The sequence below is a fragment of the Microplitis mediator genome, chromosome 6, assembly GCF_029852145.1.
Source record: "Microplitis mediator isolate UGA2020A chromosome 6, iyMicMedi2.1, whole genome shotgun sequence".
NCBI lineage: Eukaryota > Metazoa > Arthropoda > Insecta > Hymenoptera > Braconidae > Microplitis > Microplitis mediator.
This window is the reverse complement of record NC_079974.1, coordinates 855,603-870,615: the sequence shown is the minus strand read 5'-3', so window position 1 is coordinate 870,615 and position 15,013 is coordinate 855,603. Positions and strand designations below refer to the sequence as shown.

General features: G+C 29.4%; 1 long non-coding RNA gene across 1 annotated transcript; it reads right to left on the bottom strand.

Annotated features, from left to right (window-relative positions):
• Nucleotides 1–232: 232 nt before the first annotated feature.
• On the bottom strand, nucleotides 233–6,568 carry LOC130669966 (uncharacterized). Its single transcript, XR_008990292.1, has 4 exons — nucleotides 6,382–6,568; nucleotides 3,307–3,412; nucleotides 2,747–3,009; nucleotides 233–247 (listed from the first exon to the last, which is right to left on the bottom strand). It is a non-coding gene; the product is annotated as an uncharacterized LOC130669966 (long non-coding RNA).
• Nucleotides 6,569–15,013: the final 8,445 nt, after the last annotated feature.

Below are 15,013 nucleotides of genomic sequence, written 5' to 3'. Positions count from 1 at the left end.
GAATCTTCAGATGATTCTGAGTCTTCAGCTGATTCAGAAGAGCTGCTTGAAGAAGAGGTCACATCCTGGACCTTTTTTTCATTTCGTTCTTTTGACGAATGCTTGGTGCGTTCATCAGCAGAGGAATGACTTGTTGGACCAGCGAGTGCAGTTGAGGTATTTGCAGACGCGGGAATTTCACCAATGGTAGAATCATCTTTCGGAGAACCATCTTTACTTGTACCCTTTTTATCCATCTTTGCATGATCTACAACACTAAAGGTGAAGTTTTCCACCATTAAATTTTTTTTCGACAATAGCATAATTTTGGTTGTTCAACTTCATTTGAAATACAATTTCGAGAAAAAAATCTATGAATATAACAATTTGTCGATTATTTGTGACTTCTACAAAATTTTTTTCTAAAATTGAAAAAAAAAAATCTGTCTATCGGTTGACTCTGCGGGCCAGCCCCAAAACTTCCCGCTGTTTTCGAGCTTCTTTAGCTCGAAAACATTGTTGTGAATACATTTTCGAGCTCTTCGAGCTCGAAAATACTTTTGTATCCCATTGTTTTCGAAAAAAACCGTTTTAAGCATTTCTTTCTCCCACGATATCTCACGAACGAATTGACCGCTTTTGATGGTTGAGGCGGCAATCGACGTGTCTTATTGAGTTCTAGAGCTGATCAAATTTTAAAATTGTTTGACTGAGTCGTTTCAAAGATATTCGCAAAAAACCGTTTTTTGGAATTTCTTTCTCCCGCGATATCTCACGAACGAATCAACCGGTTTCGATGGTTGAGGCGGCAATCGACGTGTCTTATTGAGTTCTAGAGCTGATCAAATTTTAAAATTGTTTGACTGAGTCGTTTCAAAGATATTCGCAAAAAACCGTTTTTTGGAATTTCTTTCTCCCGCGATATCTCACGAACGAATCAACCGGTTTCGATGGTTGAGGCGGCAATCGACGTGTTTTATTGAGTTCTAAAGCTGATCAAATTTTGAAGTCGATCGTTCAAGTTGTATCTGAGAAATCAATAAAAAACTAAAAAAAAAAAAAATTTTTTTTTCTGTAATTCGGCAATATTTTCGAGTCTACTTGATCAAATGATCTGAAATTTTCAGAAAAGTTGATGGCCAACAAGCTCTTTCGATTGCTGCCTCAACCATCCAAATCGGTTCAATAGTTAAAAAGTTATAGACTGGTCATATATTGTCAGCAAAAAATTGAAAAAACCCAGTCTTTAATGTTTTTCTCGGATATTCCATATATTATTGCTCTGACCTCAGTCGAAACTCATTCAAATCTTGATTTTGATCACTGACATTTTTCGAGCTCGAAGAGCTCGAAATAGTATATTACACACCGAGGGAAGTAAAGTAAGAAATGTCTCAGATCACATGTAATTGTTGGCCGAGGCGAAGCCGAGGTCAACAAACATGTGATCTGAGGCTTTCTTATTTACTTCCCGAGGAGTGTATACTATTTTTCTCCTCGACGGAGGCGGGAAGCGGCAACTTCGTTTTGCACAGCGGGACGAAAGTTGACGCTTTCCGCCCGGAGGTGAGAAAATATATTTACAATGATCGGGGTGAAAACAATAACTTCCCAATTTTTCGAAAATCGTCGATTTTCTTAGCGGGAAGTTAAAAATGTGGGTGTCGGTTGGCCCTGCGGGCCAGCCCCAAAATATCCCGCTGTTTTCGAGCTCAAGGAGCCTAATCAAGACCAAAAGTGTGAGTTGTAAATTCTAAAAGGATCATCCTCTTGAAATTTATAAAAGACAAAATAGACTTTATCTGGATAGCCCAATAGATTGACATAAGATAAACCATGTCCATTGGCATAACTGGATATCCACATAAAAAATATTCTTACTTATATACTCCAATAGAACGTTATCCACCCCCATTGGATTATTCCACTATAAAATCGGTATTGGTTTGTAAAAGGAATTACTGCGACAAAAGCACAATAGATTCTGATATGATTCTTTTTTATTGGAATCTATTGGATATTTTCAACAGGGGTATAGGTCTCAGAGCTATCTACCGTATTGTTGTCAGAACGATACAGTTAGATCGTTGCAATAACAATCTATTAGATAACTATTGCGTATTGTTACTGTAACTATACAGTATACTTCTGAGAACAATATTTTTTTCTCCGTGCAGATTCTTGACCAAGATTATTGGTCAAGATTCGAGTCAGACTGTGGTCAGAATTTGTCCAGAAATCTGGGGCCATTTAAATATAGTGGAAACCTAAACATGCAAACATGCAAATGACCTTCTCAATAAGACAATTTATAGATAAATTTAGAAAAATATAGATAGCCCGAACTGGGAATCGAACTCAGACCAATTCGGTATCACGCCAAGTGCTCTACCAGAAATTTATAAAATTTTATAAAATTTTATAAAATTCTATAAAATTGTATGAATTTTTATAAAATTTTGCTGTGAAATTTTATAAAATCTTACAAAATTTTATATTTTTTTATAAAATTTTATAAAAACATTTTTTCCAAGCTGCAAAAAAACGGTTTTCTCGAACACAATGGCATACAAAAATAGTTTCGAGCTCGAAGAGCTCGAAAATGTTCCCATAATAATGTTTTCGAGCTCGAGGAGCTCGAAAACAGCGGGAAGTTTTAGGGCTGGCCCTCAGGGTCAACCGATAGACAGATTTTTTTATTATTGTTAACAGTGTATATAGCCTTGTCTTTCTTTTACACTTTTTTGCCTTTAATCGCAAATGCTACCTTTTTTATTCCCTCTAAAGAATATCAGAAACATCTCTTGAGAATGAAAACACGTACAGTAAAGTTTTGTTTGTCAACAAGAGATTTTTATTAATTGATACAATGCATTTATTAATCTTCACTGTATGTTATAATTATTTTCCCGTGGGTGCTGCCGCCATTTGATCTGCTTCAGCTTGATTATCATTTTTGCATTTACCTTGCCAAGCGTACGAACTGCATGAATGTCCTGCACAACACTTGTATCCTTCTGATGGATGGCACTAAAAAAATTTATATTTTATCGAATTTTCATTTTTCAGTAGAAATTTTCAGTGAAAATTACCTAAAAAATATAATACTGTGAGGACACGTGGAAAATATCGAAATTTTCCCCATCCACATTATAAAATATACTATTCGATAGCATATAAGTAAAGTGCAATTTCTACTAACAACATAATAAAAGTTTGGTTACTGACTAGATATCCTTACAGTACCAAACTTTATGGGCAATTTTTACTCAAAATTCTTTGCGTGTAATTTTTTTTTTCTTTCACTGTGTTATGATAATTACTTACCCACTGGCCATCACAGCCTGCAGCTGTAGCTGCACCAACATAGAGACCAATCAATACGAAAATTGATAATAATAAAATTATTTTCGACATTTTTTTATTTTATATCCTGAAGCGGAAAAGTAAAACAATTATTCAATTTAAATAATACAGTAATTACAATAGTACAGAGGTATAATTAAAAATATATATGCACACTGATAGAAGAATTTATTAAATATTAATAAATTACAACTATTTTTTTTTTTTTATTCCTTTTATTTTCTCTATTTTTTTTATAAGAGAACTATAAATCGATCTCATCTAATTAAATTTTATTATTTATTGAAGTTGTGAGGTTACAAAAAGTGTCAAAGTAAAGCTTTTATGCTCACTTTTTATTTAACTGTTTTAATAAATGATTTATTAACAGTTAATAAATTGTCTTTAATGAATGATTTATTTACTATTAATAACTATTTGTTAACTGTTACTAAATATTTATTAACTGTTAAAAAATCGCATTAAATAAATGATTTATCAACTGTTAATAAATATTTATTAACTCATCTCATGTTAAAAAATCATTTATTAACAGTTAATAAGGCTTATTAAATATTAAAAAATCCTTCTATCAGTGTATGCAGTTTTAGTTTTACAGAAATAATTTTTTTATTTTTTTTATTTAAAATTCGCGCTTTCTTGGGAAATTAATTTCAAATGTCGTTTTATTGTTGACTGTTATATGACTGATTAAAATATTTAAATTAATTATAATTTTTTGTAATTTCTGAGTTTCAGAGTTCAAATACATATTTAATACTTCATTTTATCAGTGTAATAAATGATTTGAGTGGAAACATTTAAAAAAACAATGATTTTATAACTTATTTTTCCGGTTTGTTTGAGAAACCCCATACGTCAATCAACTTTAAATAATTTTTTTAAGTAGTTTCATTTAAAAAATTAAATATTTCGTGTTGGAATCTTTTTCAGAGACGCTAACATTATTGTATTCAATTATTTATTTATTATTTTAATGTCAAGTTTTTCCAAAAAAAAGTTTTTTTGTGTTTCCTGAAAAATTTTGTTTTCTTGACTTATGAGGTTTCTCAAATGAACGATTCATTTAAAATAGCTATAACTTTTTCAAAATTCGACTGATTGAGACGTTTTTTTTTTTTCAAAATTTTTGTTTTCAAATGTACTTTTCGAAAAAAGATACAAAAAAATTATCGCAACCTATCTTCATTGTTTTTTTTTAGATTTTTGAAAAAAATAAAAAATTTTTCGATGCTTACCATTCTTTATTTTTTATTTTTTTTTTTCATATAAAACTGACATTTTCTGCAAATCCTCAAATTTTTTTGGAGGGATGTTTTTTCGATTTATATTTTTTATTCCTAGTTGAAAAACAAATTTTTTTTTAACTATAGCCTTATTTCTCATAACACCGTTCTTCAACCATAAAACAATGAGTGTAGAAGAAATTGTTTTCGATTTTCCAGCATTTGTCCAAAAATGAACCAAATGAAAACTCTTTTTTTATATTTTCTTTGTTTTTAAATGTACACGGAAAAAAAATCCTAGTTAAATTTACAATGCTAACATCGTAATTTGTCCTATTAATTATTGTATTGGTGGACTAGACTTTTCACATCGTAATTTTTACGATGTAGGGTTGGAAATTTCATTTAAGAAATAATACTTCAGACAAACAATACGAAGTCTTAAGCTCTTTAATATAAATTACGATGTAACATCGTAAAATTTGAAGAGAAATTTTAAATAAAAGATTAAAATAATAATCGTTCGGCAGTTGGATTCGAACCCGAGTCCTTTCGAGTGCGAAGTGTCCGACGCCTTGGACCACTCGGCCACTGAAGGGCCTACACAATATGTTGTTTTTAAGATCCATATAAACGACTTGCGGAGGACCCAGTTACTATTTAAAAAGTACGATGTAACATCGTACTTTTTATAGCTTCCATCGTATTATAACAGAGGCAGCACTGTAATATTTATTTTGTTAAAAAGTAAATAGAAATATTAAATGTATGAATAAATATAGTTTTTAAAGTGTAATTTTTATTTATTTTTTTTTACGATGTTAAATTGTAATTTTTGCAGTAATTTTTAATCCTAAAAGTCTTTGTTGAAATTACGATGTTAAATAGTAAAAAAAATAGCCCACATAATAAATTTTGAAATAAAACATTTAAAAATTGACATTAATAAAAGTCTAGTCCGAGATTACGATGTTAACATCGTAAATTTTGGTAGAATTTTTTTTTCCGTGTAGTTTTCAGAAAAAAATATAAACAAATTATTCAGAAAGTCCTTCTATTTTTAAACTTGATTTTTCTAACAAAATTCAAATTATTTCGATGATTACCATTTAAATTTATTGTTTTTATTTTTTTTTCTAAATTTCAAGGTTTTCTGAGCACTCTCAAAAATTTTAAGCATGGTGTCATGAGAAATAAAGCTAGTTAAAAAGAATTTTGTTTTTCAACTGGGAATAAAAAATATAAATCGAAATAACATCGATCTGAAAAAATTTGGAGATTTGCAGAAAATGTCAGTTTTATAAGAAAAAAAAAAAATCAAAAATCAAAAATGGTAAACATCGAAAAATTTTTGATTGTTTCCAAAAATAAAAAAAAAAAAACAATGAAGATAGGTTGCAGTAATTTTTTTGTATTTTTTTTCGAAAAGTACATTTAAAAACAAAAATTAAAAAAAAAAAACCTCCCAAACACTCGAATTTTAAATAAATGATATAGTTATTTTAAATAAAAAAAGCCATTTTTTCAAAAATTTATAACTTTTTTTTGGTTGGGTGAAAAAATTTAAAAAAAATTTTGAGATACGTTTTTGATGGGGTACAAATAGAGAAAAAATTTTCAGCCAAATCTAAAGGGGTAGGGTTCAAAAGTGGTCGATTTGGCGTGGAATGCCCCATATACATACGTATATATATATAAAATTTTATTTAACATATAAATTCTATACAAGCGTCCCTGGATATTTTTTATGCAGAAAAAATCAATTATATTTTATTTTTTTAAATATTAAAGAAAAATAATTATTTCTTACCAGTAATGCTTCGTTGAATTTCTGTGAGCTTCTGCGTACCAATCACCGAAAAATGGACATTTTTATACCTGAAAACTCATTTGCGTCAGCAGCAACCTTGTCCAATATCATAGAGAATATTGCAGCAATTATACTGATATAAGTTTCATTATTTATTGTTTCAAATGTCAGCTCGACAACAAAGCTATCATAAACAATGTTACAATATAAACGTTTTTCTACCTAAAAACGTGTATATGTGATGAAAAGCAACTTTTTCAAATATTAGTAGTGGTAGTAGTAGTAGTAGTATGAGTAAAAAAAAAATTGCCACGATATGATAGAGAATATTGCAGCAATTATACTGATATAAGTTTCATTATTTATTGTTTCAAATGTCAGCTCGACAACAAAGCTATCGTAAACAATGTTACAATATAAACGTTTTTCTACCTAAAAACGTGTATACGTGATGAAAAGCAACTTTTTCAAATATTAGTAGTAGTAGTAGTAGTAGTAGTAGTAGTAGTAGTAGTATGAGTAAAAAAAAATTGTCACGATATGATAGAGAATATTCCAGCAATTATGCTGATAAAAGTTTATTATTTATTATTTCAAATGTCAACTCGATAACAAAGTTATCGTAAACAATTAAAAAAAATGAAATACTGAACAAGAAAAATAACTAACAATATTTGCTACAATGCTTAGTCGCAAACTATAAAATTTTTTTATAATAAATATTATATTATTTGCCTGATCCATAACATATCTGCTCTAGATTGAATGATGATGATCATGCTAATGAAGTACCAGTTAATATGTAATTCGATAAACTATGAATTTTATAATATCGAATAATTATTTATTAGTTTTTAGTCTTTAGTAGAACTTTTCATTCTCTATGATTGATTTGATAGTATAATTATTTTTATCTCATTTGAATGTAAAATTGCAATTTAATTGGGTTTGAGACTCGTCACGGGGAAAATTTCAAAAGTCATTTCCAGTCAACATGCATTTACGATCGAACAATCTTGACATAATAAGCCTGTTTGATGTCCATTTTTGTAAATGTAATTTTCGTGATTTTTTTGTAACTTTCAATTATTTTTAATTATATACAATTATATATGAACTGTATATCCCAGGTAGGAACCGCCAATGATGAAAATTGGGCCAGCGTTGGCCCTTTTTTAATCTGCCAAGATTCGATAGCTAAGTGTGTACTGATAAAAGGATTTATTTGAGAGTAATAAACTAGATTTATTAAAACTCTTGTGACAAGTTTCTTTGAGAGAAATAAATATTTATTACAATTAAATCATTCTATGGTTTATCTCAAATAAATATTCGTAATATCAACAAAGCCTTCTTTGACTTGAATAAATATTTATTTTCACCAAATAATATTTATTAATATAGTCAATAAATATTTCTTTAACGAACATTATCGATAGATGGCTGCATATAATCATATGTAGTTGTATATATTAGCAAGAGCCTAACAGAGATAGTAGTAAGCGTCGCGTGCGGCAAGCACGGCCATATTTTATATAAAATATAAAAATTATTTTAAATAATTGTTTTTTTTTATTATTCATTATCTTTCCACTTAAAATAAATTTTTTTAAATTGTAACGAGTGAAATAAACCAGTTTAAATTAAACATTTCATCAAACATTAAATATAACCCAAATTAATTAAGACAAATCATTTTAAATACCGGAAAATCAGAACTTAGCTGAATGAGTAATTTGTTATCAATTATACATCAGTACATTGATAATTCCAAATAAACAGTTACCCCTTTTTGCTTGGTTTAGCTCGCCGGAGTCCAGGGTTCAAAAGGGGTCTTTAATTTATAGACAGTTTTTACAAATAAACAATAGTCAAAAACTTTATTTAAATAAGAAAGCAAACAAAACCTTTTTACATGAGCTTCAATGCTCAGTTCTACTACCTTTACAATAAATAATATCCATACTTTTAACGCGGTTTAATAACAAAATGTCGCTGGTTATTAAATAATTCCACGCGGTCCCGTAACACACAAAATATACACACACACACACATACCAAACTTTACGCGGTCTAAGATCGCGGTCTACCCCCCTTCCCGGTTGCTTCAGGGGAGTCTAGTCGACTACCCCGTCGGCCCTACACGAAGTCCCGTCCCATGAGGGTCAGTGGATGGTCTCCAACAGACCCTCACCTACTCGGTTCACAAGTACCCACCACCCCTTGGCAGAAGGCCTCAGGGTGGAGTCCCTCAACCCTCCATGAGAAGTGAAAAACTGCACTTACCTGGTCCGGTCGGACGCCTGGTACGAGAGTTTCCGTTAGTTGTCCGTGAATGGTCTTCTCAGACAACGTCTCTGGAGAACTAGGTTCGCCTCTACGGGCTTAAATGCGCGGTTTTATCATTATATCTATTCGCCGTAACTGTGGACGGGAATAAATTCCATCGCCCTCTGTTGTTGACATCGAGAGTCTACTGTTGTGAAATATTTTCTAAGTCCCGAGTTACAAAGTCAAAGGAAATCGAGTAAAATTAATTTTATCAAAGATAAAATTGAATTTAAAGAAAAGGAATTCGTTAAGTAAACACTAAGTCCCGGGAACTTAGCCGTGTAAGCGACGATAATCCGCGCGGACGGATAGAGAATGAAAGAATGAACGATTGAAATATTAGAGTTTATTTTAATTTCAACTAATATTTCTTGTATTTCAGTTCATTTTATAATTCTTTCAATCTCTTGAATCTTTTAAACGATTCATTTGAAATCTATATAAGCGTTTTTATTTTATTTCCTTTGACTTTGGTGCTCAGGACTTTTAAGAATAATTTTCGCTCGGCCGCGTATTCTCATACTTATTCCGTACATCCATATAATTTTATATCTCGGTATATTCATTCAACTTAAACTAAAAAAACACAGCCATATAAGTATAAATAAATAATACGTCATTTCCGAAAGAAAATAATAATGTTTATAATAAAAAATAAACCCAAATAGTATATAAGAGTAATACAAAAATTTAGTTGTAAATAAAAGTATAAGTCATATTTATAAGAAATAATAGAAATATAAATAAGAAATAGTTCTTAAGTCAGACTAGTAATAAGAAATAGCAATAGGAAAGTAGTAATTAGTTATTTACGCAAAAACATAAACGTATTATTAGAATTTTAGGCCTAGGTTTAAGTATACTAGTTATAATAGTTTTTAAGTAATTTTAGTAACAATAGTCATAGTGATAAGGAAAAAAAAAATAGATTAAGCACAAAATATCACAATTTCACATCACAGGTGCCCTCGAATACTGGTCCTCTCCAGCTCACCATCACAAAATATTTTTATTTTTCATATGAAGGCCCTCCTCAAAAATTAGATAAAAATTTTTTTTTATTTTCCGTCAAGTTATAACCTCAATAATGTTTTTATGATATTTTAGGCCAATATGTGATATGTGGGGTATAATGGACCACTCGATAAAAAAATTGCAACGAAAAAATTATTTTTTTTTTAATTTTCCGTCAAGTTAATTTTTTTTTTTAATTGATCCATTTTACCCCACATATCACATATTGGCCTCAAATATGATAAAAACATTATAGAGGTCATAACTTGACGGAAAATAGAAAAAAATTTTTTACCTAATTTTTGAGGGAGGCCTCGTGCCCTAGGCTCCCCTATTTACCGAAGATTCGGTAAAGTTTCGATACTATTCGAATCTTTCGAAGTATTCGAACCTTTCAAATTATTCGAACTATTCGAACATTTCGAATCTTCGAGGTGAATCTTGAATCGAATTGTTTGGTTCGATTCGCCTCGAATAATTCGAAGTTTCGAGTATTCGCACACCCCTAATATAAAATATCCGAGAATAATTTTGAAAACGCTATTTTTTCTATTTTTTTGTTGATAACATTATTTAAATTAAAGAACGAGTTATATTTCATTATGTGGTGATCGAGAGAGACCATACACTGAAAAAAAAGTTCAAGTCCGATTGGTATACACTTTTTTAATAAATTGATATTGCGAATATGATATAAAAAAGTTTAAGTATTATCGCAATACTCTGTTTAAGTGAGTGACTTATATTTTCCGTACGATACTATAGCAAGTCCAGAGAGTATAGTAAAACAAGTTCCCGCGTAAGACTCAGCGCGTATTTTGCATCTTTTTTCCCCGTGTTTATATTATACCTTTAACCTATTCATCGTTCTTAAGAGCCTTTAAAAGATTATTTACATAATTGGAATTAAAAATAATCATTTATGGATTCCTGGGTGAAAAATAAATTAACCGAGTGGAATTCATCATCCTATCATCAAGTATTATCAATAAATGGGTTTATTGTCATTTCTTTAATCTATAGCAATATTTATTTCCATAACCTTTTTTTTCTAGTTCTGTCAATTTATGAGTGTAAGGATTTGAGTGTAGTGCTGATATGAGTTTTGCGGTGGCGCTAAAACTCGATTTAAGCGTATGACTTAAACGAGTTTAAGTGTAGTGCTTAAAAATATTGCGTTGAGACTTATATTTGGTATAATGATAAAAAACGTTTGGATCCAACCAGATATGTCTGGATCTCGTTATATCTGTTTATATCCAAACACATCCAAATATTTAATCTTGCTAGATATAAGCATATATAATTATATCTGTTCAGATCTAATCATATATAAGCAGATATAGAGATGTATTAAGATTGATATCCAAGTAGATATACGCATATCCAAGCATATATAAGTATATCTGCTCAGATTCAACTATATATAAGCAAATATAAAGATTTATATCCAAGCAGATATAAGTACATATTGTTATATCTGCTCAGACCCAATTGTATGTATGCGGATATATAGATGCAAAAATAATTCATATCCAAGCAGATATACGTATATCCAAGAATTTATGACTATATCCAAAAATGTGTGTCTATATGTATAATCAGTATACTGACTTTGATATATACGTTATTTAAATCATATACTTGATATTGCAATGAATAAATAAAATAAATCAGTTTGATCAATGTTTCCAAAGTATTCATCTATTTTTTTTATTTAAATATCAATTGACTTTCGATATATGTTATACATAGGTTCATCAAAAGCATTAAGAGGTAATAGCAATAAAATCCAAGATATGAGTATATATTGTTTTTAGAATGGTCTAAAGTATAATATACTTATACATGTATTCATTAGAATGTAGTGAAACTTCTTTAGATATATGTGCTTAAATCTATGTAGATTTCTTCAAGATCGACATTTACGCAGATCTGCTTGGATACACTTATATATTCGTGAATATAGTGAAATTTATTTGGATCTCTTTAGACATTTTGAGATCTGTTTGGATCTCTTTTGATATTTTGAGATCTGTTTGGATATACTCAGATAAAGTGAGATCTCTTTGGATATTGTCAGATCTGTTTGGATCCGCTTGGATCGCGCCAAAGTTTGGATCCAAGCCATGTTTGGATCTAATCATATATGCTTGGATCTAAACATATTTTATCGGGGCACACGGAAAGAAAATTATGGGAAGTTTTGCTATGCATTATGGGAATGGTTCCCATAATGGTATGGGAATAGTACCTATACTACTATAGGAATGGTTCCCATATATTATGGGAACCATCCCCATAATTGTATGAGAATAGTTCCCATACCATTATGGGAATGGTTCCCATAATGTTATGGGAATGGTTCCTATAATATTATAGAAAGTATTCCTATAAATTATAGGAACCATTCCTATAATTATAGGAACCATTCCTATAGTGTTATGGGTATCATTCCCATAATTATAGGAACTATTCCTATAATTATGGGAAACATTCCTATAATTATAGGAACCGCTCCCATAATTTATGGTCGTAATTCCTATGATGGTATAGGAAAAAATTTCACAGAATTATGGGAACCGCTGCCATAATTTTCTTTCCGTGCAGTTTCAAAGTTCGTCATCGCATTACATTTTTACGTTCAAAAAAGTCAACGTTTTTTAAACAATTTTTTTATATGGGTACTGATTGGATAAAAGTTTACTAATTAATTTACATCTCATACACGAGAAAAAAAAATGTTTTCAAATAATAATTTTAGGATCTTTTCTGATTATATAATTCAAAGTATATTTGAAACTGTAGAATTTACTACTGAGAGTAAAATCATTATTTAGAAATGTATTTTTTTTTTAAATTTCTAATATGGAACCCCGACCATGCAATCATGAAACTGTGATTGTTTTTTTTTCTTTTTGCGTGTAAACTGTAAATATTTTGTAAAATTTAATATAAAAAATAATAGTTGATGTTAATGAAAATATTCAATTTAGTTTAAAAAAATATTTTACACGTTAAACTGCAAGGTTTACTAGTTTCCCACGATATTTTTATCAAGTCCAACAATTATCCGTGTCCACGTGATGAACTGATAAATAATAACGCTCAGAATATTATTGGTCCGTTTTAGCGTTTCACACATCTGTACAATAATTATTTTAATTATATATATACACACACACACACAATGTTAAGGGCATTCTCAGTCAGTGCCCCCCACTTTTAAAAAATATGCAATGACTTTCAACTGTCATAACCGTATTAAAATTTTATTAATATTAAGGTAGTCCGCATTGCACTTTTTGATTTTCCATAAGAATAACACAGGAAAAAAAATTTTTTTTTCTTCTGATTTTTGAAACTAATGAACCGTAAATTACATTGTAATGTCCATCACATATTTTTGTAGAAAATTGAACGCTCTACAAAAAAAGTTTCTTATCATTTTTTGATAAATTCGTCTGCACGAAAGTTATTGGAGCTGGAAGTCAAATCTACTGAAAATTTCGAGATCTTTTTACTTTTCCAGCAAAACTATTAGACTTATCAAAAAATGTCATAGGACTTTTTTTGTAGACAACTTTATTCCCTACAAATTATTTTCAATAAGGTTCATTCAAATTCCGCATTGTTTTCTAATTATTTTCATTTTAACGTTAAATTCTCAAAATCGATTAGAAAACTATTATTTTTATGAGCTTGGCATTAAAATGAAAATAATTAGAAAACAATGCGGAATTTGAATGAACTTTATTGAAAATAATTTGTAGGGAATAAAGTTGTCTACAAAAAAAGTTCTATGACATTTTTTGATAAGTCTAATAGTTTTGCTGGAAAAGTAAAAAGATCTCGAAATTTTCTGTAGATTTGACTTCCAGCTCCAATAACTTTCGTGCAGACGAATTTATCAAAAAATTATAAGAGACTTTTTTTGTAGAGCGTTCAATTCTCTACAAAAATATGTGATGGACATTACAATGTAATTTACGGTTCATTAGTTTCAAAAATCAGAAGAAAAAAAAATTTTTTTTCCTGTGTTATTCTTATGGAAAATCAAAAAGTGCAATGCGGACTACCTTAATATTAATATTAAGGGCTCATATTTTCAGAGGCCTATTTTGGCATCTAAACGAAACTTTTGAACCTGGTTCCAAGAAAAAAAAAAAAATTCTTGTTTTTTTTGAAACGCCCTAATATATATATATATATATATGAATTTTTTGAATAAATATATCTATCCACTAGTGATGAGCACATTGTATAATTTATTAAAAAATGACATTTCTATTGTTGAATTATGAAAATGTATCAAATTTAATACTTGTTACCTAATAAATAAAAAAAAAAAAAATAAACCAAAATTTTTATCAATATTGTGGTCAATAATTTCTTTAAATTAAGTCAAGTGAAATATTTTTTGTCGAATTAGTATTTCAGAATCCTCGGGGACCTGTTGAAATTTATGGTAATTACTATTTTTTGCATATGGCATATGTAATGTTGCGCACACATATTTATTATTTACCTGATCGATATGTATACGGGGTAAAAATTTCCAGAATCAATGCCGAGCATATTATTGTTTGCTTGATCTCTTTGGACTAAAATTGACTCCGTCGTTGATGAACAGGGCGGAAATATTGATATTACTTTTGAAAAAATTCCGCGGAGTGGAATAAAAAGCGTAAAATTTGCGAATGGAATGACTGGATATCGTGTAACATATTAAAAATTAGGAAAAAAAAATTTTTTTAATGATGTTGAAGATGTAAAAACATGTTTTTATTAAATATAAATCTATTTCAAAATTAAAATTATGGATCGAAGCGGATGCGATTCAACATCAAATCTACACTGACATTAAAAAATTAAAGCAAAAAAAAAATTTTCAAATGTAATTTTTTTGGATAGATTTTATTTGAAGATAAAAAAAAATTTGATAACTTTCTCTAACTATAAATATGTCATATAAATATTCCAAGATCTATTTGCTCAATTCTAATTAATGGAATACTTAAATTTTCCGAGTTGAAATAAAAATAACGAAAAGTTTTAATATTTATTTCATGCATAAGTTAAAATGGGCAATATGTCGGTCAATATATAATTTTTTTTCTGAAAATCAATTGGCTCTAATAGCAACATAATGCGCAGTTTTTAGCAAGAGTGAGACTATGACCGCGAAATGGCATAAATATTTTGAAATAAAAGCTAAAACATGTAACGCATCGATTGACAAAAGGACACGTATCCTTTCCCATTCCCACTATATTTCAATATTTAA